Genomic DNA, 23,155 nt, shown 5'->3' on the forward strand with positions numbered 1-23,155 from the left:
GTTCCTGTCTGAGTACGTTTTCAGCATCAGTGGGACTGGACGAGAGACCCCACTGTTGCAGCGCACTGTGTGTGGAGCCTGAAACCGTTATACGGCCTGGAAAGGGATTTCACGGCGGGGAGGGTCTCTACACGTGTTTGTGTGCAGCTGAAGCTTTGGCCATGGAGAAACCAGAGGAATCCCGCCCCGTGGAGAAACTGTGGAAGTGTGGTAACTGTGGGAAAGGCTTCCGTTTCCCGTCTGCCCTGGAGACTCATCGGTGCAGTCACACCGGGGAGAGGCCATTCCCCTGCACTGCTGCGGGAAGGCCTTCAGACATCCCTCCCACCTGCTGGCCCACCAGCAGGACCACACTGGGGAAAGGCCTTCTGCTGCCCCGAGTGCGGGAAGGCCTTCATGTTTTTCTCCGCCCTGTTGGCCCACCAGTGGGTCCACACAGGAGAGAGGCCGTTCAGCTGCCCAGAGTGCAGGAAGGCCTTCAGGTATTCCTCCACCCTGTTGAGCCACCGGCGGGTCCACACGGGGGAAAGGCCCTTCAGCTGCCCCGAGTGTGGGAAGGCCTTCAGCACATCTTCCACCCTGCTGAGGCACCAGTGGGTCCACACCGGGGAGCGGCCGTTCACTTGCACTCAGTGCGGGAAGGGCTTCACCTACTCCTCCCACCTGCACAAGCACCAGCGAGTTCACGTGCCATCGCAGGGGGATTGAAGGAGTGACGGCCGAGTGCCATTATCGATTGGACTATCAACCCGGTTCTGGGGACTCCTGGGTTCGAATCCCGCCACGACAGATGGCAGAATTGGTATTCAGTCAGAAATGTGGATTTCGGAATCTAACAATGAGACCGTTTCAGGGAGGGGTGGTGGGGGGGAGAAAGCCCCCATCTGATTCACCATCTCCCTTGTTAGGGAAGGGAACCGCCATTGTGGGAAAGGATTCACTCAGTCGTTCCAGCTGCATCCTTTACCCGGTCTGGCCTACACGTGACTCCAGACCCACAGCAGTCTGGTTGACTCTGCACTGCCCTCCCCCCACTGGCAAAGGAGCGAGGAGAAACTTAGTTGGAGACAGAGTATGGGTTAAAATTGCAGAGTGAGGCAATACTTCCTCCGGGTTAAGGCTGTACCAAGGATCCAATTACAAATGGACAACTTGGTGCTGGCTAATAGCAAAGACAGTGTGGTGGTGGGGGGTGGGGGTGGGGGTTGGTGGTGGGTGAGTAGGAGGGGAAGTGTGGTGGCCGGGGGAGGAGGTGAGATGTGGTGTGTGCACTTTGACCTTGAGCTGTTCAAAAAGCAACTAGTTTTTCTCTGCCTTTTTACTGGGGGGATCTGAAGCTGTAACAAAGCTGGGTTGCAATAAAGGTTACCTGAACTTACCACCGGGCTCAGACTTTCATTGAAAGCTTTGAGCTCCAAGAGGTTTTAGTATTAAAGCTCATTTTTTTCAGCCTCCTGCACTAAGTTTAGAACATAGAACAATCCAGCGCAGAACAGGCCCTTCGGCCCTCGATGTTGCGCCGACCTGCGAACTATTCTCAGCTCGTTCCCCTACACGATCCCAAAATCATCCATGCGCTTAAATAAGGATTGTTTAAATCTCCCTAATGTGGCTGAGTTGACTACCTTAGCAGGTAGGGCATTCCACGCCCTTACCACTCTCCGTGTAAAGAACTTGCCTCTGACATCTGTCTTAATTACAAATTGAGGGTGATAGCTCTATGTCCTCTCGTACAAGCTGATGTCATCATCCTAGGAAAGATTCTTTCTCTGTCTACCCTATCTAATCCTCTGATCATCTTTTATGTCTCTATCAAATCCCCCCTTAGCCGCCTTCTTTCCAATGAGAAAAGACCCAAGTCTCTCAGCCTTTCCTCATAAGACCTTCCCTCCAGACCAGGCAACATCCTGGTAAATCTCCTCTGCCCCTTTTCCAATGCTTCTGCATTCTTTCCGTAATGGGGTGACCAGAACTGTACACAATATTCCAAGTGTGGCTGCACCAGCGTTTTGTATAGTTGCAGCATGATATTGCGGTTCCAGAACTCAATCCCTCTATCAATGAAACCTAACACACCATGTGCCTTCTTACCAGCACTATCCACCTGGGTTGCAACTTTCAGGGATTTATGCACATGGACTCCAAGATCCCTCTGCACATCCACCCTACCAAGAATCTTTCCATTGACCAACTATTCTGCCATCCTGTTATTCTTCCCGAAGTGCATCACCTCACATTTACCTGCATTGAACTCCATTTGCCACCTCTCAGCCCAATTCTGCAGTTTATCCAAATCCCCCTGCAACCTGTAACATTCTTCCAAACTGTCCAGTATTCCACCGACTTTAGTGTCGTCTGCAAATTTACTAATCTATCCACGTATGCCTGCGTCTAAATGAGTTATAAAAATGACAAACAGCAGTGGTCCCAAAACATCCTTGTGGAACACCACTCGTAACTGGACTCCAGACTGAATGTTTTCCATAAACCACCACTCGCTGACTTCTTCCAGTTTCTAATCCAAACTGTTAAATCACCCTCAATTCCATGCCTCTGCATTTTCTCCATCAGCCTACCATGTGGAACCTTATCAAAGGCTTTACTGAAGTCCAAGTATACCACATCAACTGCCCTACCCTCATCTACATGCTTGGTCACCTTCTCAAAAAACTCAATGAGATTTGTGAGACACGACCTGCCCTTGATGACACCATGTTGACTATCTGAAATCAAATTGTTGCTTGCTAGATGATTATAAGGTTTATCTCTTATAATCCTTTCCAAAATCTTTCATAGAATAGAAATAAGGCTCACTGATCTATAATTACCTGGGTCATCTCTGCTGCCCTTCTTGAATAAGGGCACAACATTTGCAATCCTCCAGTCCTCAGGTACTAAACCTGTAGACAATGACGACTCAAATATCAAAGCCAAAGACTCTGCTATCTCCTTCCTAACTTCCCAGAGAATCCTCGGATAAATCCCATCCAGCCCAGGGGACTTGTCCACTTTCACTCCTCGAATTGATAACACCTGTGTGTAACTAACCTCGATCCTTTCGAGTCTAATAATTCGGACCTCATTCTTTCCCTGAGTGAACACCGATGAGAAATGTTCATTTAGCAGCTCTCCGATCTCTACAGGGTCCACACTCAACTTCCCACTTCTGTCTTTGACTGACTCTATTCCTACCCTAATCATCCTTTTATTCCTCACATACCTACAGAAAGCTTTAGGGTTCTCCTTTATTCTATTTGCTGAAGACTGCTCGTGTCCTCTCTTTGCTCTTCTTAACTCTCTCTTTAAATCTTTCCAAGGTAATCTGTAATTCTCCATCGCCTCATCTGTACCATCTTGCCTCATCAACACAAGCCTCATGGAACAGCATCACAAGACACAGAACTTATGTCAAAAGATCAGTGTCATGCAACTGATAGAAAATATTGAACAAACTTAGATAGTCTTCATCTCTTAGAATGGGTGCGGGCTTTGGTTCGTTAATATGTAACAATGTTCTTGAGATGACTTAAGGTTTTATAAAAAAAAGATATCTCCGCTCAGACAGTGCATTAAAGGTGTGAGATTTGAGTCTCAGTATTCCAATCTTGAATCAGACTGCTTCTGTTTCCAAAGTCGGAATTTGTAAAATATTAGATGCATTGACTGCTTGCAGATTGTGTACTTTTTGAACAAAATTGAATGTATCTGCAAATATAATTCTGTCAATACAATTTCACCCCATAGAATAGTGTGTGTGTGCATGTGAGTTTATGCGTGAGCGTGCGCAGAAGTGTGTGTGTATGCTTGGGAAAGTGAGTGTGATGGAGTATGAGCCTGCGAGTGTGAGAGAGTGTTGAGGGGTGTGTGTGTGTCTGTCTGAGAGATAGAGTATGTGTGTGAGAGAGAGAGGCTTAATAAAAGCAAGGGGTTGCATTTTTGCTAAAACAAGGACTTGTACAGATAATGGTCGGGCCATGAGTCGTGTTATAGAACAGGCAGACATGGGGGTGGTGGGGGATGTTCAGGTACATAGTTTGTTGGAAGTTGCATCACTGCTAGACAGGGTGGTTCAGGCGGCATTTCGCAACATTGCCTTCATTGTTCACACCATTGAGTATTGGGGTTGGGGCATCATGTTGAGGTTGTACAAGATGTTGGTGAGGCCACTTTCAGAGTACTGAGTACAGTTCTGGTGGCCCTGTAATAGGAAGAATACTATTAGAGAGGGTTTAATAAAGATTTACCAGGATGTTGTAAGGATTGGAGGGTTTGAGTAAGAAGGAGAGGCTGGGACTTTATTTACTGGAGCACAGGAAGTTGGGGTGCGGGGTGACCTCCTTGAGATTGATAAAATCATGAGGAGTGGAGGAAAGGTGAATAACAAAGGGCTCTTGCTTAGCATCGGCGTGCTCAAAGCTAGGGGGGCGTTTTTTTAATGTAAGGAGAGAGATGTAAAAGGAACCGGAGGGGCAATATTTTGAAAGAGGGTGATTTGCATATGGAATGAACTTGCTGAGGATGTGGTAGATGCAGGTACAGTGACAACATTGAAACAAAATTTGGATGGGTACATGAATGAAAGGTTTAGAGGGATATGGGCCAAATGCAGGCAAGTGGGACTGGTTTAGTTTGGAATCCTGGTTGGCATGGACGAATTGGACCGAAGTGTCTTTTTCTGTGCTGTATACCTCTACTGAAACCGGTAGAATTCTGAAATGGGCTTGACAGGATAGATGCAGATAAAATGCTCCTTTGTGGAAAGGGTCATAGAAGTGTGACAATGTGGAAGCAGGCCATTCAGCCCATCCATTCCTCTCTGGCCCTCTGAACAGTATCCCATCCATACCCAACCCCTTACTCCATATTTCCATGGCCATTCCACCCTAACCTGTACATCCCTGGTCACTATGGGTAACTTAGCACGGCCAATCCTCCCTAACTTCTACACCCGAATCTATAACTTACCTTCTCAAGAATGTAATTTAAATGCAGAGCTTTACTAAGAAAAATGTCAGTCTGACTCAACATTGGGAAACAGACAGAATTCACACTTATTGTCTCTTAAAGGGATATTTCTGCTTATAAATAGGGCAACGTCTCTTCGAAATGTAAATTCACTTAGATATAACTGCGTCACTTTACATATTAAGATATCCCTTTGAATGTGCCCACACCCCTTTGAAATGTAATCTTGTCCAATTAAACCTCTTTATTTGCAGAAATAGCCCGTTAAAATGTCCATGTCCCTTTAAAATGCAGATTGCCCCCTTTAGATATGACGCCGTTCCGTTAGATGTCGGAATATCTGTTTAAATAGAGCCGTGAGCTTTCCCAATGTAGACAGGGCTCCTGGAAACGTGGCAGTGTCCCCCTTGCAGCTGCAGAGCGAGACAGGAGAGTTTGTTTTTGTGAATGAGCAGTTGTAGCGCGAGGTGGCTGTTGCTTGGTGACGGTGAGGCTCCCCCGGCCCCGCCCATCCCCCCATCCCCCCCACCCCCCCCCCCACCCCCGTGCAGACGTCACGCGGGGGCGAAGGCGGTTGGGAGGAGAAGTCGCTCGAGCGGGGAAGCGGCGGGAGGGCGGCCGTTAGGAAAATGGCGCCGTGCGGCCCGGGACAGACACCCATCACTGGGCACCGCCGCCTTCCTGGCGCAGCTGCTGTGTCACGGCCACACCGGCCGGCTGTACAGCAGGCAGGAGCCGGTGAGCATTCTGGAGGCGGATGGGGTTAAGGGCCTGCTTGGGAACTCGTCGGCCGCCTGGGTGGTGGAGTTCTACTGGTCGTGGGGCGGCCCCTGTGTCAACGATGGGGCCACCTGGAAGGTACTGGGCCCGGGAGGTGAAAGGTGAGGCAGGTTGGGGGGGACGGGGGGACGGAGGGGAAGGAATGTGGGGCCTGTCCTGTCCTGTCATAGTGACATTTTACACTCACTTTCCATCTGCTTTTACTGGCGCCTGTGCTGTTTCCCCCTCACTGTTTGTTTAATCATTGTGCTGTTTACCCTTTGCTGTTACTTGTGCAATTGCTGAGGTTAGTGTTTAAATACTACTGAAGGAGATTATGCACCAGCATGTAAATGTTCCTCAGTCATTGAAGGGGCAGGACCTGTTGAGAATGGTTAGTAAAGAATGTGGTGCACTAAGCCTTGTTAACATGGATATAGTTTGTTATTTGGAATAGTAGACTTTATTATTTAGAGTCACAGACCCATTTGGTCCAACGTGTCCATGCCAACCAGATATCCTAAATTAATCTAGTCCCATTTGCCAGCACTTGGCCCATATCCTACTAATCCCTTCCTGTTCATATATCCATTCAGATGTGTTTTAAATGCTGTAATTATACTGGCCTCCACTACTTCCTCTGGCAGTTCATTCCATACATGCACCACCCTCTGCATGGAAAAGTTGCCCGTTCGGTACCTTTAATATCTTTCTGCTCTCACCCTAAACCTATGCCCTCTAGTTGTGAACCTCACCCCTACACTGACGAAAAGACACTTAAAAAAAAGTTGAGCAACCAGACAAAATGCAAAAGCTATAAAATGTTGAGCCACATTGGATAAAAGAACTGTGGCTCTACCCTTTATTTCTCCTCTTGGCATTTGAACACTTAACATCTGTCAATAACACTAGCATCGCCACAGAGCACATTGTGTCTGTTCCGTGGTGTGAACAACAGCACGCTTGCTCACTCGTGTCACCAACACATTGTCCATACTCCTCGCTGTTGGCAGAAAAGGCGACATCGCTTATCTCTGTTCCTAAAGGTCTTCCTTTTATTCTTAAAGCTGTGCCCTCTGGTCCTAGTCTCTCCTACCAATGGAAACATCTTCCCAATGTCATTGCACTGTGGGGATGAAGCCCTACACTGTCCGGTAACTTCTGGTAGGTGAGACTAGGCCTCAAGGTTAGAGGGAGGAGCTTTCAGACAGAGATGAGGAGCAACTGCTTTTCCCAGAGGGTCGTGAATCTATGGAATAGTCTAGATTAGAGTGGTGCTGGAAAGCAAGTCAGGCAGCATCCGAGGAGCAGGAGAATAGATGTTTTGGGCAAAAGGCCTTCATCAAAATTATGGAATACTCTCTGGCCAAGGAAGCAATAGAGACAGCTTCATTAAGTATATTCAAGACACAGTTCGGTGGGTTTTTGCCTGTTAGGGGAATTAAGGGGTTCCTTGTGACAGTGCAGGGAGGAGGAGATGAGACGATGGATAGATCAGCCATGATCTTAATGATCGTGGAGCAGGCTCACTTGTACCAACTGGAGTGAATCCAGGGAGGGAGCAGATTTTACGACCTCAGGTATGTGTCTTGGATACCCGGGTGAGGAGAGACATAAGGACAGGCTGGGACTGTTTTCCGTAGTGTGCCAGAGTCTGAGGAGTGACCTTATACGCTTTTATATCGTCATGAGAGACATGGATAGGGTAAATAGACATGGTATTTTCCTTTGGATGGGGGAGCCCAGAACTAAAGGGTAATAAGTTTAGGATCAAGAATGTGGTGTTGCAGCAAGTCAGGCAGTATCCGAGGAGCAGGAAAATCAACGTTTCGGGGAAAAAGACTTTCATCAGGAAAGTGTGTGTGTATGTGAGTTTGTGTATAAGACTGTGAGTCAGTGAGTGTGTATTTGCATGTGTGCATGCTTGATAAAGTGTGATTGTGATGGAGAATGAACTTGCGAGAGGGTGAGTGTGTTGAGAGGATGGTGTATGTGTATGTCTGAGAGAGAGCGTGTGTATGAGAGAGGTATGGATATAAGTGAGGGTTTGCAGTTTACTAAAATAAAGGAGGGCAGGACTTGTACAGGTAATGTTAGGGCCTGGGTTGTGTTGTAGAACAGAGACCCGGGGGTGTTCGGGTTCGTTGTTCTTGAAAGGTGCATCACTGGTAGACGGGGGTGAAGAAGGTGTTTCGCACACTTGCCTTCATTGTTCACATAGGTAAAACCTACCTCTTGCAAAAATGCCATCCTGTATTTCTAATTCCTCTGCCGTATCTGCTCCCAGGAGGACTAGTTCCACCACAGAACTAACCAGATGTCTTCCTCCTTTAGAGACCGCAATTTCCCTTTCCACGTGGTGAAAGATGCCCTCCAATGCATCTCGTCCACATCCCGCACCTCTGCCCTCAGACCCCACCTCTCCAACCGTAAGAAGGACAGAACTCCCCTAGTGCTCACCTTCCACCCTACCACCTTCACATAAACCAAATCATCTGCCGACATTTCCGCCAACTCCAAAAAGACCCCACCACCAGGGATATATTTCCCTCCCCACCCCTTTCCACCTTCCGTTCCCTCCGTGACTACCTACAACCCACCCTCCCATCCTGGCACCTTCCCCTGCCACCGCAGGAACTGCAAAACCTGCGCCCACACCTCCTCCCTCACCTCCATCCAAGGCCCCAAAGGAGCCTTCCACATCGATCAAAGTTTTACCTGGACATCCACTAATATCATTTATTGTATCCGTTGTATTGTAAAGTTAACTCACTGTTAACTTTAGCTTGGTAGTACACTTGAATTTTCTTCACTTTATTATGGGGTGCCTGGGTCGAGGGTGGGGCACTGGTCGGGAGAGGATATGATGGGTTTTCGGAAAGGAAGTGATTCCCCCGGAAACGAGGGGGAAAATCTCCGTTTAAATATGTTTTTGTTTTTTTTATTTAGAAATAGTTTTTTATTATATTGTGAATGTATTAAAGAATCTCTATTTTTGTGAATTTTCTATGGTTTATGCTTGTGGTGTTTTGGATGGTGTTTCTCCTCCGGGGGGGTCTCGGACTTGCCTGGACGATTATGGTGAGTCATTTGATTAAATGGTGCACCTGGAATGTCAAGGGGAGTAATTCTCCAATCAAAGGGAAGAAAATATTACCAAACCTCAAAAAAGAAAGGGTTGATATAGCTCTCCTACAGGAGACCCATTTATTGGTTAAAGGACGTTTGAAATTACAACAGGGTGGATTTGATCAGGCCTTCTATTCTTCCTTCAGCTCAAAAAGTAGGGGAGTAGTCATTCTTATTTGGAAGAATCTCCCTTTCAAAATCCTAAGTCAGATAAAAGATGAATCTGGACGATATATAGTAATTAAGGCCCTTATAAATGGAGAGGAATATGGGATTTTAAACCAGTATTGTCCCCCGGCACATCCTTTCAAATTTATAACGGAAGCTTTCTCCAAACTGATGGCTCTCGGTGCTCGTCATACAATTATAGGGGGAGACTTGAATTGCATTATGGAGCCGGAAATAGACAGGATACCCAAGAGTACTGCGGGTGTATCCCCCAGATCTAGACAATTGGCGGATTTGAATCAAGAATTAAGATTAATAGGTGTGTGGAGGTGTCTCCACCCGCAAGGCAGAGATTTCTCTTTTAACTCTAATCCACATAAATGTCACACTAGATTTGACATGTTTTTTGCCCCCTCGACGTTTTTAAATTCTATATCATCCTGTAAAATAGGTGATATGAAAATTTCTGATCACGCTGCTGTGTACATGGAAATCAAGGCTAGGAACAATGAGGCATTCCCCTGACATTGGCGTATGGATTCCTTCTTAATGAAGGATAGTAAATTTGCAAAATATTTTTCTCAAGAATTTAAAGCTTTCTTGGAAATTAATTCAGGTACGGCTAGTAACCCGTCAATGATGTGGGAGACTATTGAAGCTTATGCGCGAGGTCTGATCATTTCATACTCGGTGACCCAGAAAAAGTTAAAGGGAGAACAACAGCGTCTACTTGCTGCTCGCTTAAAAGCAGCTGAAACAGCATACGCTGACAGACCTTCTATTGCCAAATTACAAAGGATAATGGTCCTTAGGACAGCTCTGAATACCGCGCTCACCCAAACGGCAAAGAGGGAAATATTATTTGCAAAACAAAGATTATATGAATTTGGCAATAAACCTGGTAGATGCTTAGCATTTCTCGCAAGGAATAAAAGGGCCCCTCAAGCTATCACGGCTATCAGGGAAAGTGCTGGTACTCTGATTCACGATCCTAAAAGGATCAACACAATCTTCAGAAAGTTTTATTCTGATCGCAGGATTGTGAAGATAGAGCCAGGAGGATGCAGTCCTTTTTTAAAAGCCTTTCCGGACTTAACCCCGGAACAGGTATCGGTCCTGAATGCTCCCCTAACAACCCAGGAAATACTTGACGCGATCAGGCAACTTCAGAGCGGTAAGGCACCTGGCCCAGAGGGCTTTCAGGTTGAATTTTACAAAGAGTTCACAGGAGTATTAGCTGGCCCACTTATGGACATGTATAACTACTCATATAAGTCAGGGCTGCCTCCTGCCTTCACTGAAAGAGGTGAATATCTCCCTTATTCTCAAAAAAGGAAAGGATCCAGAAGATTGTGTGTCTTGCTAACTGTAGATTTTAAAATTCTCTCTAAAACATTAGCATTGAGGCTAGAGATATGGGTCTCAACACTGTATAATGATCCCAAAGCAGTTGTGATCACCAATGAATTAAGTTTGGATAGCTTCAGTGTGGGTAGGGGCTGCCGTCAGGGATGTCCTCTCTCACCGTTGCTCTTCGCGCTAATAATTGAGCAAATGGCGGAAGCTATACGGGCTGACTCTAATATAACGGCCCCGAGGGTTGGTACAGGTTAAACATAAAATTACCCTATATGCAGATTATGACCTCCTTTTTCTTAGTAATCCTCTGATGCCCGTGCTTCACTTAATCCAAGTTATTAATACATGTAGTGCATTTTCAGGCTACAAAATTCATTTTTCAAAATCAGAGGCCATGCCTCACTAGTCTGTCCCACTTATTGGACGGAGGGTTTCTTATACTTAGGCGTTTTTATCACCGCAGTATTTGCCCAGCTATACAAGGTCAATTTTGTGCATCTATTGAAAAGGGTAAGACAGGGTCTTCAACGTTGGGGAAACCTTCCAATTTCCTGGCTCGGTAGAATAGCCCTAATTAAAATGAGTGTCTTGCCCCGTCTCTTATACCCTATGAGAATGCTTCCGGTGATACTGCCGAGGCCGGCACTGCGCAGATTGTATGGTTGGCTGGGTTCTTTCATTTGGAATCCTAGACGGCCCTTCATTAAGTTAAGGAATCTACAGCTTCCACAGGCAAGGAGGTCGGGCTGGACTTTCCAGAATTTAGGAAGTATCAGTTAAGTTCCTTGTTAAGCTACATAGCCGATTGGGTCACGTCTAACCCGCAATCAATCTAGATGGACATCAAGGCTTCTCAAGTACAGTGCCCTCTTATTAACCTCTTATTTTTAGATCAGATGAAAATCATTACGGACCACTGTAGAAACCCTACAGTACTAAACACAATTAAAGCTTGGAATATAATGCGGCAAAACGAGGGTAATTCACATAAAACATCCCCCTATACTCCTATAGTGGGGGCATGGGGTTTTCAACCGGGGCTTACAGATGCCATATTCAAATCCTGGAGATCCAGGGGTATCTCCTGTTTAGGGGATCTGTTTGAGAAGGGGGTCCAGATGTCTTTTGAACAGCTGCATCAGGAATTTGGATTACCGAATGGAGACCTCGTTTTCGATACTTCTACATTTGAGATTACATACAGAAGACGACTACGTTATTAGATGTTTTCTATAAATCAGATAGAGAACGTAGAGTGTTGTGGCCAATAGGTGTACCCTCGGTCAGCACTCTTTATCATTTATTACGTGATGAAGTGTCGGAAGATATGGACCATCTGCTTAGAACATGGGATCAGGATTTGGGGCTGGAAATTTCTACAGATATGTGGAATGACATCGGGGAAAATGCCAAAAAAAATCTCCATTTGTAGCAGAACCCAGGCCATTCAGTTAAAGATACTTCATAGGGCCCATATGGCACCGGAAAGATTGGAGATGCTCCTGTCCTAAATTTTGCCAATGTGTCCCAAATGTAAAGCAGAGGTGGGCATTCTTACACACCGCTTATGGACATGCCATAAGATCTTCAAATACTGGACCAAAGTAGTAAACGCCCTGACAGAAATCTTGGGAATGGAAATTACAGTAGATCCAGTATCTCCTCTTCTGGGCTACTCGAGCTTACCTTCTCTGGATGTGCATGGGAGGAAATTATTTTCCATTCTCTCCTTCTATGCAAGAAAAAATATCTTAGTAAACTGAATTGGCACAGATTAATCATGGAATGTATTCCCCTCGACTTCCTTACAAATATGGTGCACCAAAAAACTGAATTATTCTATAAAATATGGCAGCCCTTTTTGAATTTCATAGATACAGATATTTCGGCCATTCTTTCAAGGGCTTTCATTTAGTTGAGGTAACAGTTCTGGCTGGTCCGGGGTCCCTTGGGAGAGGAATCCCGCATGAATACGGGTTTTATTACGACTTGATGTTAACTCATCCCGAGCATGTACTTCACTACTTCATTACTATGTTATCCTTTTTTCTTTTGAATAATGTAAGATATTTGATCATACACTCTGGTTAGTTATAGGTTAGGTTAGTAGTTGAGTTTTGTCTTTTTCTTCTCTGTATCTCTTCTTTTTGTTTGACAGGTTTTGGCTATTTATTTAAGATTTAATTGTATATTAGTGTTTGTACTTGGTTTTTTTTTATTTGTAAACTTGTAAAAACATGTTAAATTTTCAATAAAAATATCTATAAAAAGAAAAAGGTTCATCTGTACAGATGCATGAGTACGTGGAGAGCAGAGGGATACAGATTCAGTAATTGCGCGATAGGTTTAGACAGGGGATTTGGATCGGCTTAGGCTTGAAGGGCTGAAGGGCCTGTTCCTGGGTTGTAAATTTTCTTTGTTCTATGTTGAGGTTGTACAGGATGTTGGTGAGGCCATTTTGTTTAGAGTACTGAGTACAGTTCTGGTCATCCTGTAATAGGAAGAATACTATTAGAGGGGGTTCGGTAAAGATTTACTTTGATTTACGTTGCCAGGAATGGAGGGTTTGAGTTATAGGGAGAGGCTGGGACTTTTTCACTGGAGTGGAGGAGGTTGAGGGATGACCTTATTGAGATTTGAAAAATCATGAGGGGTGAGGTTAAGGAGAATAGCGAGGAGCATGCGCGGTTATGTCGAGCTGGGGGTGGGGAAGTGAAACAAAATTGTGGCTCTACCCTATTTTCCTCCTATTGGCATTTGGCCAGTTGAATCTGTCAGTTACACCAGCATATCTACAGAGCCTACTGCGCGTGCCCCTCAGTGTCAGCAAAAGACTGCACATGCTTCTATCTGTCTGTAAAAATGGTGCATGAATTTCATTTGCCGGCCCAATGAGGAGCACTGGAACACCGGAAAGAGCCTGGTCCTCCTACCATTCAGAACAGCCCTATTGTCTGAATCCGAGACGTCGATTTTCCTGCTCCTCGGATGCTGCCTGACGTGTGCTTTTCCAGCACCACTCTAATCTTGACCCATGAGCTTCTGAAGCTGCTGCTGCTCCTCTCTCTCTCTCTGAATGAAGATTGAGATTCATCCAAGACTGTAATTTCCTTCCTCTGTCCAACAGCACTCTCTTCTCTCACTGCCTTTTCTATTTCTTTTATTTTCATGCTGGGATCCAATTGTTGACTTGCAGCAACTGAAAAGAAAGGGAGTGAATCCAGAAAGAGGACAGACTGTGGAAAAGCTGGTCTAGGTCTGTGCCTCAAACACATGGCAAATGCAGTACCACAGTGTGAAGTTATAGCCTTTGCTGTGGAAAAGAAAAGCAGAAATGAGGTGTATTGTTTAAATGGTGATATATTGGGAAGTGGAGAAAGTGAGGACTGCAAATGCTGGAGATCAGAGTCAAAATGTGTGTGGCGTTGGAAAAGCACAGCAGGTCAGACAGCATCCAAGGAGTAGGAAAGTTGACGTTTCAGATACGAGCCCTTCATCAGTAATGATGTGTGGATGTGCAAAGGGGCCTCAATGTCCTCCTACACCAGTCACTGCCAGTTGTCAGACAGGTGCAGCAAGCAATCAGCAAGGCAAGTGGTATATGAGCAAGAGGAATTGAGTTTAGAAGTGGGAGTGTCTTCCTGCAGTTAGGGGGTCATGGAATATATTCAAGGCTGAGTTCATATCACTTTTGAACAACAGAGAAGTGGATGGTTCTTGGGGAAGGCAAGAAAATAGTTTTAAGGCTAGTATAGAACAGTGACAGTCATACAGCATAGAAACACACCCTTCTATTCATGCTGACTATATTCACAAATTAAACTAATCCCACCTGTCTGTGTTTGGCCCATATCCTTCTGAACCTTTCCTGTTCACGTACTTATCAAAATGTATTTTAAACATTGTAATTGTACCTGCATCCACCACTTCCTCTAGACATTCATTCCACACACAAACCATTTTTCTTTTAAATAAAGTGCTCCTCATGTCTTTCGACTTGTTCTACTCTCACTTTAAACATTTGCTCCCTAATCTTGAAATGACACCTGCCATTCACGTCACCTATACCCCTCATGATTTTTAAATCATTTTTAAACCTCTCTAAGGACACCTCTTAACCTCCGATGCTCCAGTGAAAAAAGTCCCAGCCTCTGCATCTCGATGTAGGGAGTTCCATATCCATTTGTGATCTGTTCAATGCTCGTGCAGGCTTAAAAGACCAAATGGCCGACTCCTGCTCCCAATTCTCAGTGTCCTGGACAGCAAGAGGCTATAAGACATCGGAGAGAAAGTGAGGTCTGCAGATGCTGGAGATCAAAGTTGAAACTTTATTGCTGGAACAGCACAGCAGGTCAGGCAGCATCCAGGGGACAGGAGATTCGACGTTTCGGGCACATTCCTGAAGAAGGGCCTGTGCCCGAAACGTCGAATCTCCTGTTCCCTGGATGCTGCCTGACCTGTGCTGTTTCAGCAATAAAGTTTCAACTATAAGACATCGGTGCAGAAAGTAGGCTATTCAGCCCATCGGGTCTGCTCATACCATTCAATCGTCGCTGATCAGTTTCTGAGCACCATTCTGCTGCTTTCTCCCTGTCACCCTCGATCCCCTCAATACTCAAGAACCTAGCTATCTAAGTCTAAATATCCTCAGTGACCTGGCCTCTGCAGTCTTCTATGCCAATGAATTCCATAGATTCACCACTCTGAAGAAGTTTCTCCTTATCTCCATTCTAAAAAGTCTTCCCTTTACTCTAAAGCAGTGCCCTCGGATCTTAGTTTCTCCTATCAATGGAAAGATCTTCCCAACATCCACTCTGTCTAGGCTGTTCAGTATTCTGTATGTTTCAATTAGATCTCCCCTGACTTTGGCCCTGCTAATCAGCATGAACCAGACCCTTCAGGATGAGGTACAGCAGGGGATTAGGTTCATCAAATTGAAAATTGAGGGAGAGTGTGTGGGATGGAGATCTTCAGCTTCTAAGGAATAAGAGAGGAAAGAGAGTTCACTATAAATTATAATTGATTGGATGGGCTGATAGGCTAAGGAGGGGCAGATGGAGTTGAACTTGGAGAAATGTGATGTGTTGCATTTTGGTCAAGCAATGCAGGCAGGACTTAGACAGGGGGAGTGTTGCAGAAGAAAGAGACCTTGGAGTGCATGTTCATAGTTCCTTGTAAGTGGAGTCGCAGATAGACAGGATAGTGAAGATGATGTTTGGTATGCTTTTCTCTATTGGTCAGAGCATTGAGTGAAGGAGTTGGGAGGACATATTGCGGCTGCACAGGACATTGGTTAGGCCACTTTTGGAATATTGTGTGTAATTCTGATCTCCATCCTATGGAAGGATGTTGTGAAACTTGAAAGAGTTTGGAAAAGGTTTATAAGGCTGGTGTCAGAGTTGGAGGGTTTGAGCGAGAGGGAGAGGCTGAATAGGCTGGGGCTGTTTTCCCTTGGTGTCGGAGGCTGAGGGGTGACATCATAGAAGTTTATAAGGGGCATGGATAGGGGTGAATAGTCAAGGTCTTTTCCTCTGAGTCGGGGAGTCCAAAACTAGAAGGCAGTGGTTTGAGCTGTCTCAATCAGATCCCCTCTCAGTCTTCTAAACTCAAGGGCATACAAGCCCAGTCGCTTCAGTCTTTCAGTGTAAGGTAATCCCGCCATTCCAGGAATTGACCTCATGAATCTACGCTGCACTCCCTCAATAGGCAGAATGTCTTTCCTCAAATTTGGAGACCAGAACTGCATGCATTACTCCAGGTGTGGTCTCTCCAGGGCACTGTACAGCTGCAGAAGCACCTCTTTGCTTCTATACTCAATTCCTCTTGTTATGAAGGCCAGCATGCTATTAGCCGCCTTCACTACCTGCTGTACCTGCATGCTGGCCTTCATTGACTGGTGTACAAGAACAGCCAGATCTCTCTGTACTGCCCCGTTACCTAAATTGATTCCATTGAGGTAGTAATCTGCCTTCCTGTTCTTGCCACCAAAGTGGATAACCATACATTTGTGGGCGGCACGGTGGCACGGTGGTTAGCACTGCTGCCTCACAGCGCCAGAGACCCGGGTTCAATTCCTGCCTCAGGCGACTGACTGTGTGGAGTTTGCACGTTCTCCCCGTGTCTGCGTGGGTTTCCTCCGGGTGCTCCGGTTTCCTCCCACAGTCCAAAAGATGTGCAGGTTAGGTGAATTGGCCGTGCTAAATTGCCCATAGTGTTAGGTAAGGGGTAAATGTAGGGGTATGGGTGGGTTACGCTTCGGCGGGTCGGTGTGGACTTGTTGGGCCGAAGGGCCTGTTTCCACACTGTAAGTAATCTAATCTAATCTAATTTATCCACATTAAGCTGCATCTGCCATGCATCTGCCCACTCACCTAACTTGTCCAGGTCACCCTGTAATCTCCTAACATCCTCATCACATTTCACCCTGCCACCCAGCTTTGTATCATCAGCAAATTTGCTAATGTTATTGCTGATACCATCTTCTATATCATTAACATATATTGTAAAAAGCTGCGGTCCTAGCACGGATCCCTGCGGTATCCCACTGGTCACTGCCTGCCATTCCGAAATGGAGCCGTTTATCACTACACTTTGTTTCCTATCAGCCAACCAATTTTCAATCCAATGTAGTACTTTGCCCCCAATACCATGCGCCCTAATTTTACTCACTAACCTCCTATGTGGGACTTTATCTGGACTTTCAGAAAGCTTTTGATACACTACATCTACTGGATCTCCCTTGTCCATCTTCAGAGTTACATCCTCAAAAAATTCAAGATGATTAGTCAAGCATGATTTCCCTTCATAAATCCATGCTGACTCTGTCCTATCCTGTTACTACTATCCAGATGTGCCGTAATTTCATCCTTTATAATAGACTCCAGCATCTTTCCAACCACTGAGGTCAGACTAACTGGTCTATAATTTCCTGCTTTCTCTCTCCCACCTTTCTTAAAAAGTGGTATAACATTATCCACCCTCCAATCCTCAGGAACCGACCACGAATCTATCGAACTCTGGAAAATAATCACCAACGCATCCACGATTTCCCGAGCCTCCTCCATCAGTACCCTGGGATGCAGACCATCAGGCCCCGGAGACTTATAAACCTTCAGACCTAACAGTCTCTCCAACACCAAATCCTGGCAAATATAAATTCCCTTAAGTTCAGGTCCTTCAGCCACTGTTACCTCAGGGAGATTGCTTGTGTCTTCCCCAGTGAACACAGATCTGAAGTACCCATTTAATTCCTCTGCCATCTTTGTTCCCCGTAATATATTCCCCTGTTTCTGTCTTCAAGGGCCCAATTTTAGTCCTAACCATTTTTTGCCTTGCACATACCTAAATAAGCTTTTACTATCCTCCTTTATATTATTGGCCAATTTACCTTCGTACCTCATTTTTCCTCTGCATATTTCCTTCTTAGTAATCCTCTGTTGCTCTTTAAAAGCTTCCCAGTCCTCAGTTTTCCCACTTATCTTAGCTATGTTATACTTTTTCTCTTTTAACTTTATATGTTTCTTAACTTCCCTCGTCAGCCACGGCCACCCATGTCGCCTCCTGGGATCTTTCTTCCTTTTAGGAATGAACTGATCCTGCAACTTCTGCATTATATGCAGAAATATCCGCCATTGTTCCTCCACGGCCATCCCTGCTAAGGTATTGCACCATTGAACTTTGGCCAGCTCCTCCCTCATAGCTCCATATTTCCCTTTATTCAACAGAAGTACTGTCACTTCCGACTGTACCTTCTCCCTCTCAAATTGCAGATTGAAGCTTAATGTATTATGGTCACTACTTCCCAATGGCTCCTTCACTTCGAGGTCTCTGACCAATTCTGGTTCGTTACACAATACCCGATCCAGAATTGCCTTCTCCCTGGTCGGCTCCAGCACCAGCTGCTCTAAGAATCCATCTCTGAGGCACTCCACAAAGTCTTTTTCTTGAGGTCCAATACCATCCTGATTCTCCCAGTCTACCTGCATGTTAAAATCCCCCATAACAACTGTAGTAACATCTTTAAGACAGGTCAATTTCAGCTCCTGATTCAACTTACATCCGACATCCAGACTACTGTTTGGGGGCCTGTAGATGACTCCCAAGAGGGTTTTTTTACCCTTAGTATTTCGCAGCTCTATCCACACTGACTCTACATCCCCTGACTCTAGGTCCCCCCGCGCAAGGGACTGAATATATGCCCTTACTAACAAGGCCACCCCACCCCCTCTGCCTGCCGGTCTGTCCTTACGATAGCACATGTAGCCTTGAATATTCATTTCCCAGGCCCTGTCCACTTGAAGCCACGTCTCAGTTATCCCCACAATATCGTATCTGCCAATTTCCAAAAGAGCCTCAAGCTCATCCATCTTATGTCTAATGCTTCGTGCATTCATGTATAGTATTTTTAATTTGTTACTGCTCTCACCCTTCCCATCAACCCCTATTTCACTCAACCTTACAGCATGATCCCTTTCCGAGTTTTCTGCCTCATTGGTACAGTTGTCTTTCTGGACTTCTCTTGTTCTAACTTTCCCCTCAATTTCCTTTTTAACCATCTAGTTTGTCCCCTCCACCCTGCTACTTAGTTTAAATGTAGCGGTGCTGCAGTAGAAAACCTGCCTGCCAGAATGCTGGTCCCTAACCTATTAAGGTGCAAACCGTCTCTCTTGTAGAATTTATGTTTACCAAAAAATATACCCCAATGATCCAAGAACTTAAATCCTTGCTTCCTGCACCAGTTCCCCAACCACACGTTCAAGTCCATTATCTCCCTGTTTCTGGCCACACCAGCACGAGGAACTGGAAGCAAACCAGAGATAACCACTTTGGACGTCCTGCTTTTCAGCCTTCTTCCTAGTTCTCCGAAGTCCCGCTGTAGTATGTTCCTCCTCTTCTTCCCGACATCATTTGTGCCGACATGTACCACCACCTCTGGCTCTTCACCCTCGTCCTTGAGGATTTCCTGCACTCTGTACACGATGTCTTTCACCCTGGCACCAGGAAGGCAACACACAATCCTTAAATCCCATCTGCTGCCACAAAAACCCCGGTCAGTTCCTCTCACGATGGAGTCCCCTATTACCACGGCTCTGTGCGATGTCCAACTCTTCCGCTCTGCCTCTGCGCCAACTTTTGATTGACAGACCTGGCCGCCTTGCGAACTGGCAGTGTCATCAGTCTCTACTGTTTCCAAAAGCTTCAACTTCTTCCTCACAGGTACTTCTCCCGGGGTCTCTTGCACCTGTCTCCTCTCTGCCTTCCTCATCGTCTGCTCTCTTCTGGTATGGTCAGTGTAATAACCTCACTGAAGGTCTTATCCAGAAAGATCTCGTTCTCTCGGATGAGCCTAAGGTCCTCGAGTTCTTTCATCAGCGCTGCAATATGCTCGGTCAATAGCTGAATGTGCACACACTTTCCACACATATACGAGCCAGACACACCAGAGTCGTTGACCTCCCACATCAAGCACGTAGCGCACTGAACCAGCTGGGCAGTCATGTCTTCACCCTCTTCAACTGTGGTGTAATCACTTCACTCAAACTTCTTGTCAAAGATTCCTGAGCTGAAGCCTCACTCTTCGATCCAAACTTCCTTAGACCCTCTTTTTGTGGCAAGTCTGTGGACCTGGGGTTTAGAACTCACCCACTCTAATAGCAATCACTTACCTTCCCGACCGGCTTTGCGCTCCGCCTGAACTTCCGCCCAGCTCCCGCCGCTTTCTGCTGTGAAAAGAAAAGGGTTTTGGTTAACTGATACAAATATTTTCCACTTGTCCAACAATCCAATATCAGCTGTTTCAGTCATTGAGATGGTTTTGATTCATCTACTAAATACTCTTATTAGACAATATTCATGACAATGTATGCGAGGTGATACTATATATGCAAGTTGTAGACAAGTAAAAAAGGCCGACCAGGCAAGGAAGTGGTTAACAAACACAGGGCATCCCTCTTCAGGTATGTTTACAAATTAAACACGCTTCAGATCTTTTCCTAGCTGCTTTCCGAAAACCTGGGTGCAACCAGGTTTGAGTATGTTAACAATAATGTACATCATCAACTTAAATAGGCAGCAACAAAGAATGAACACAAACCAGTCCAGCAGGGGTCACCCACATTTTGGTTTGAGTATTGAGGGATTACCCTTTTTGAAACCCCTGTGATATCAGTACCATACCCAGGCTAATGTGCATTGAAACCAGATTATGAAGTGTTAACTTTTCTGCAAACTTCTGCCTGTGTGTCTCTCTGTAACATTTTCCAACTTTCTTCATATCTCAGTTTGTCAGCTCTTGTTTATTCCTTCCTCCCAAGGCTAATGAAGCACACGCTTTCCAGAACAGTCCAAATTAGGGAGTTGAGCCTCGTAAAGATTAGATTAGATAAGATTACTTACAGTGTGGAAACAGGCCCTTCGGCCCAACAAGTCCACACCGCCCCGCCGAAGCGCAACCCACCCAATCCCCTACATTTACCCCTTACCTAACACTACGGGCAATTTAGCATGGCCAATTCACCTGACCTGCACATCTTTGGACTGTGGGACGAAACCAGAGCACCCAGAGGAAACCCACGCAGATACGGGGAGAACGTGCAAACTCCACACAGTCAGTCGCTTGAGGTGGGAATTGAACCCGGGTCTCTAGCGCTGTGAGGCAGTCGTGCTAACCACTGTGCCACCGTGCCGCCCACAAGTCCTGGCTATGACACATAGCTGCCTAACCAAGTATGCAAACTCTCAATATCTGTCAGCCGTTCCATTTGCTGCTCGAACACTCTTTTCAAAGTAAGTTGTTCGTGTCTCTGCATGAGTCCACAACCCGGTGAAATACAACGGAGTCTTTAATGGTTGCCCAATGTGTCCTGTGCCAAATTCATTCAAGTCTGGATGTCCTGAAGCAAACAATTATACTTCAGATTTCTACGACCCAATTAAAACTAATGTTGAGCACTCTAATGGATTGGGGGCATTTTATATAAATAAGTATTCCCTCCGGTGTGGAAACGGGCCCTTCAGCCCAAAAAGTCCACACCGATGCTGCGAAGAGCAACTCACCCAGACCCATTCCCCTACATTCACCCCTGACGAATGCACCTAACACTACGGGGCAATTAAGCATAGCAAATTCACCTCACCTGCACATCTTTGGGCTGTGGGAGGAAATCCGCTCAGACACTGGGAGAATGTGCAAATGCCACACAGACAGTTGCCCGAAGCGGGAATTGACCCAAATCACTCCAAAAGTTACTGCTTCCAAAAATAGACAAATTATTTTCCCTGGGATCGGGGAGTCCAGAACGAGAGGGCATAGGTTTAGGGTGAGAGGGGAAAGATATAAAAGAGACCTAAGGGGCAACCTTTTCACGCAGTGGGTAGTACATGTATGGAATGAGCTGCCAGAGGATGTGGTGGAGGCTGGTACAATTGCAACATTTAAGAGGCATTTGGATGGGTATATGAATAGGAAGGGTTTGCAGGGATATGGGCCGGGTGCTGGCAGGTGGGGCAGGTTGGCATGGACAGGTTGGACCGAAGGGTCTGTTTCCATGCTGTACGTCTCTGACATTCCAAAAGTTACTGCGACCAAAGAAGCCTGTTGGACTCCAACCTGCAGTTGTGTAATTTTAACCTTTATCCAGGTTAATAAGTGGATTAGCCATGCTAAATTCCCCATAGTGACCAGGGATGTGCAGGTTAGGGTGGATTGGCTATGCAAATTAGGCATAATGTGCATGACTCAGGGTGAAATGTCGAGCAGTGGGGATAGGGGAGTGGGTGTGGGTGTGACCCTTGGGAGGGTCGGGTCGGTGAGGCCGAGAGGTTTGTTTCCACACTCTGGGAATTCTCTGAAGAAGGGGTTTATGGAAAGTGTTGTCCTTCCCCTGCTGCAGGGCAGCGCATGCGCAGTGGCCCGCTGACGGTCTCGCCCAGTCCTCTTTCCGTCACTATTCTCGCCCCGCCCCTGGTTCCTTTATTGACGTCACAACGCGGAAGTCGCCCTGTCAAAGTGAGTCTCCCTCCCTCTGGGCAACTCTTCATCCTGGGAGGGAGGGAGAGATGGGAGGAGGGGAAATTGGTCACTTGTAGCAACTGGAATGAATGCAGGGAGGGAGCAGACTCTGCAAACTCAGGTATGTGTCTTAGTTACCCGGGTGAGGAGGAACTGAAGAATCGAGTTGGGATGGCGGAGGGGTAGATAGCTTTTCTGTTTTTATGTTTAAAATGCACCCGATTCCCACCAATAACTGCAACAAGTACAGCACATGCAATATTCCTCATTGCAGCTTCAAGCCGGTTTGGCATCCTCTGTTCTTCCTCCACCTTGGCTCCAGCACATTCAGCTTCCTTCCCTCATTCCCATCCCCCCGCCCTGATGTTCCAAGCTGACCCTCAAAAGATCGGTTTGTGTCTCCATTCTTTTTTTGTGGGTTTTGAAAGCTTTCCCAATCCTCTAATTATAAGAGTTGGGAAGTTATGTTGTAGCTGCACCAGACATTGGTTAGGCCACTTTTGGAATGTTGTGTGCAGTTCTGGTCTCTCTGCTAGAGGAAAGATGTTGTGAAACTTGAAAGTGTTCGGAAAAGATTGACAGGGATGTTGTCAGGGCTTGAGCTGAACAGGCTGGGGCTGTTTTCTCTCGAGCGCCAGAGGCTGAGGGGTGACCCTACAAACTTTTATAAAATCAGGAGGGGCATGGATAGGGTAAATAGACAAGATCTTTTCCCTGGATGGGTCATAGGTTCAGGGTGAGGGTGAGATTTAAAAGGGGCAACTC

General features: G+C 46.0%; 1 protein-coding gene and 1 long non-coding RNA gene across 2 annotated transcripts in view; one reads left to right on the plus strand and one right to left on the minus strand.

Moving 5' to 3' along the window:
- Window positions 1-23,155, minus strand: part of LOC148143247 (uncharacterized) — a 229,622-nt gene that overhangs the window by 176,760 nt on the left and 29,707 nt on the right. The gene's annotated exons all lie outside the window — the stretch shown is intronic.
- LOC148143254 (uncharacterized) overlaps window positions 5,630-23,155 on the plus strand; it is a 39,770-nt gene continuing 22,244 nt past the window's right edge. The window contains exon 1 of the mRNA XM_087974097.1: window positions 5,630-5,846. The gene's annotated coding sequence lies outside the window, so the exon portion shown is untranslated. The remainder of the gene's footprint in view (window positions 5,847-23,155) is intronic.

This window comes from Chiloscyllium plagiosum, unplaced genomic scaffold, assembly GCF_037043375.1.
Source record: "Chiloscyllium plagiosum isolate Xiang-an unplaced genomic scaffold, Cpla_swu_hap1 HiC_scaffold_27, whole genome shotgun sequence".
Taxonomy (NCBI): domain Eukaryota; kingdom Metazoa; phylum Chordata; class Chondrichthyes; order Orectolobiformes; family Hemiscylliidae; genus Chiloscyllium; species Chiloscyllium plagiosum.